A 4,554-nucleotide genomic window follows, 5' to 3' on the forward strand; every position below is an offset into this window, starting at 1 on the left:
AAGGAAAAATTCAGAAGACAAATGTGCAACACTTACCTTGGCGCAACTCTGTTCGCGCGTCGAACATCGCCATAAAATTCATCCTACCCTTTTCAGAGGGTAGAACAGGGGACTTCGATGGAGTCCCCGGCGCAGCCGTAGCACCTTGTGGCGCCTGCGGCTGATCTGTTACCGTCGCCGGCTCTGCAATCATTCAAATAACCAACGGTTTAATAATAACTCAGTCAGATGAAGATAAGCAAAGTATACCTGTTGCAGGCGCGGCGCGGCTTCTCTCTTCAGCAGCGCGAACGGAGGAGGCGACGGCACCATACCTCAAGTGGACAGGAGGTCTGCCCACTCTCACAGGCAGAGAACTTAAAGAAACCTTTGTGGTTTCCTTAGGTCTTTTCGTTTGAGCATGGGGATGAGCGACAGGGGTGTCCTCTTTCTTCTGTTTCTTACTGGCCCCTGCGCCAGATTTCCCCTTAGCTTTGCGCTTTAGTAGAGGCACCTCCTCTTCCTCCTCCTCCTCTTCCGCGAGCTCTAGCTCGTAGTTTTCAAGCGCATCTACAAAAACAAGCGACAGAACTGTTAATAAACTTGGGTATTCTAAAGGAATGAGCAGGATTGCGAAGGCTTACCAGGCGCGTCACCGTCAAAGTCAAAATCCAGATCCACTGGGATGAACATGTCATCGAAGCGATCCGGGAAACCAACCTCCCCAACGCCAAGTTCGACGGAGCCGCCCTCCACATGTTCATCATAAGCGGCAAGGATGTAATCCTTGGTGACTGCGCAAAGACAAGTTAAATGATATCAGCAAAAGAACGATGTTCGAGCAACAACAAAAAACAAAAAAAATAATAACAAAAACACTTACACAACCCGTCGACTTGGATAACGGGCTCAAGCGCGCTGTCGGCCCAGAGCCTGCTCATCCCGACCCCAACCAGCGCCTCCTCGCAAATTTTCTTCGCGGGGGACGGTTCGGCGGTCAGCTTTTTAACCCATGCGCCAGTTGGGTTCTTGAGGACATCCTCATCCGCAGGCGCAGAAGTGATAGAGCGCATGGTCATACGGATGGGGATCACACCGGCCTTAATGTAAAAAAACCTCTCAGACCAGTCATGAAGGCTCTTGAATGAAACAGTGGAGCACTTCACCTTCTGACTGCGAGGAATAAAAGAGATCCAATTGTCTTGGATCTTGGCCTTATAAAAATATTGAAAGCGCCGAGGAGTGGGTTCCTCGCGCTGGGATTTGCACATGAACTCAAAGTGAGTCACGCGCACGAGTCCAAACGGATGGACTTGGGATATGTGAATCCCATAGAACTTCAACAGTGCACCCACAAACCTTGTCATCGGGAGACGAAGGTTGCAGTGGGTGAAAAAGTGGCTATATAGGGATATATAGCCGGCAGGCGGGTCCGCCGCCGTTTGCCCGGACCTAGGCAACATGCAGCCAAACAGGGTGGGAAACCCCTGAGAGGCGATGAGGTTGTCGAGATCGGCCTGCTTCAATTTGCAGGGGATTTCATTCCACCTTTTGGTGGCCTTGGTCCTCCCGACTTCCTCCGATGTGGTTTCAACAACCTTCTTCCCCTTTCCTTTTTGCTTCAATGTCGACATCACCACAGATTTCACACGGCGTCTTCGAGAGGCAACGGAGGTGATTGAAGGGCTAGACGAGTATGAACTATCAGACATACAACTATAATAGCCGATAATCGAGGATTCCAATCGATGTAAACACTCAAATCAGAATTTGAAAGCAGAAATTTGAATTTTAGAAACAATGAAGATGAAGATAAAAATTTCCTAAGGGCCTGCTTTTATAGGACCAGGAGAGAGAAAAGTGGCAGCTGATCGGATTCCACGCGCCCCCACTCGCAGGGGCAGCCCAAGGAAGGCGCGACACGTGTCCCTAACAGCTGTGTGAGGGGACAAAAAGATGTAACCGACCTGCCACGGAACAGACACGCGCCCTCACTCGCAGGTACAAACCAATGCGAGTGCGACACGTGTTCAAGACAGCTGTGAGGGGACGTGAAAGGCAACTGTAGCACCTCGAGCACACGAAAAGTCTGACACGTTTACGGCGCACGTCATCACCAACCAACCACGTGTTTGGACCTTTCGTTTTCAACCAAATGGATAGAACTTCGCGCGACGATGGAAACAACCAAGAAAACGACAAAACCCCCTACAAAAGGACAATTCAGTGAGTCTAATATCTATCTTACCGCGCTCGCGCGAGATAAGACACACATTAGACTGGGGGGGCTTGAAGAGGTATGTACCCGCCTCAACACCAATCAAGGCGGGTCAACCCGCAAGATAAAGACATTATGAAGGCACAAAGCCAAAACCCAGGCGCATGGCGCATACAAAACATGCTCAGGCATCATATGCTCGCGCATCACATATGCGCGCGGCGCATATCGCATGCTCTTGCACATCACATATGCTCGCGCGTCACATATGCGCGTGGCGCACCAGCGCGCGGCGCATATCACACGCTCGTGCATATCACACCTGCGCATGAAATATCTGCGCGTGAGAATAAAAAGAAGACTTCGCGCATCCTCAGGATGGGCGCATATCACACGTGCACATAATCAACCTCGTCCTTATCCAAATCAGGGTTAGGGCAACCTTGATTGTGCACGTCAGACAATCTTCTAGAAGGCATCTTTTTAAGGAGTAAGAATATGCTGATGTTGACAGCTGCCAAATGAAAGGTCGACAACTCAGCATGACACATGTGCTACCACATGATTACAACCAACGAGAAAGCGCCAGGTGTCCCAGAGGACACATGGCGCAGTGCGGTTGGAGGAGGCCAACGAGGCTGAGCCCAACCAGTGGAAACCCTAGCACTATAAATACAGCATCAACTCCACTTTGATGACACATTCATTCACACTCAATCATTGACAGTTACAAGCAGTGATATCACATTCAATCATATTGAATCATATTCACTCACAGTCAGTTACAGAGAAAACACAGAGTCACACAAATCAAGAGTATTCGGCGATTCAGCAATACTCTTGAGATTCACTTACATACAACATTATTATCTTCTCCAAAAGATACTGATTCTCACGCCGGAGGGTTACCCCAAAGAGGACCCCTCTGTCCCTTTCTGAGGGGTAAGTAACGGCGCTGTTCATTTTGTAGGTGGAAGCACTCGGATCCAGAAGAACCATCGGTGAAATAGTTTAATCACACCCGAGGAAAGTAGATCTGCTACCAGTGAGTGGATCCACGTTTCTTCATTTTGTAACCACTAATGTATCGACATAGAAATGATCACATTTTAAAGCACACACATGTTCAAAGGGACACAACACACCTTGCTAACAGGACTTCCATTGTATGTTTCATAAGTGCCTTCTTTTTCAGCTAGCTCGGATGAAGCTTTTAGAGCATGGTAGTATATAGTCTCGAATATCTCCTTGTTCAATTGTTGAGCCTGCAGTATAGATATTGTTAATTAACCGGTTGCACCCTTATATATAGTCTCGAATATCTCCAAGTTCCAACCCGTGCACTTACTAACTGGTCAATTTGGCTTATGTTTTATTTAGTTTGGGTTGTTTTCATCAACTTAACTTATAAACCTTTTGAAAAGTTAATAAGATGTATAAGGTGTTTGACAAACCATAAGGCCTTATGGATTTTAACTTATGGAGAAGCCAAAATAAAAGAGTTTTGAAAAGATAGGAATATGTAACTTTTAACTTAATGAGTTTGATTTACCTATTATACCCCCTCTAACCCTCAAAACTCATTACACTCCTTTTTAAAAAAGAGTGTCTTTTTTAGTCATTTTGGTTTTCTCCAACACCTAAGCTAATCCAAACATTTTTTTTTAAAAAACTGCTTTTAAAATATTAATAAGTTAATAAGTCATTTTAATAAAAAGGCATTTTTCTATTATATAAGCAATCCCAAACACACCCTAAACTATTTGCAATCTTTACATAACGCAAAAAAACATTATTTGAGGCATATCTGCATATTATTACTAATAATCACATGAAAGCTGAAAATTGAATTTTGTCACACATACTTGAAATAATTTTTTTTTAAAAAAGTAATAAAACAAGACATCATGTGAGTAACCTAGTCATTAGTAATTATTACTCAAATGATAAAAATCATTGTTTTCAATATTAAACATCGGCTTGGAGATTTCAAATGTTTTAATCATATTATCAACTACGGCTTCCTTAACCCCCTAAGAAGGCATATATGAATCATGATGAAGTTAGACACCATTATAATCATCAAACGCATATAAACATATATATTTATTGAAACTAGACCTTTGATGTGCTTTGTGGTTTATCCAATTTATGGCATATTTATATATATATGTATGTAGTTAATGTAGTTGACAACCTTTTGAATTGTTAAATGGTAGTTGAGTAATTTAACAAAATATGAAGCTTCGTCAAGTTATACCAAAAGCTTTAAAAACGGGTGAAGATATTGGTAAATTACTTTTGTTGCCCAATTTTGTAAAGACTCTTTTGTCCTTGTCATAGATTTATGAAATTAC

This window comes from Bidens hawaiensis, unplaced genomic scaffold (assembly GCF_021521415.1).
Source record: "Bidens hawaiensis isolate Kalapana, Puna unplaced genomic scaffold, B.hawaiensis_p1.1 tig00036711_1, whole genome shotgun sequence".
Taxonomy (NCBI): domain Eukaryota; kingdom Viridiplantae; phylum Streptophyta; class Magnoliopsida; order Asterales; family Asteraceae; genus Bidens; species Bidens hawaiensis.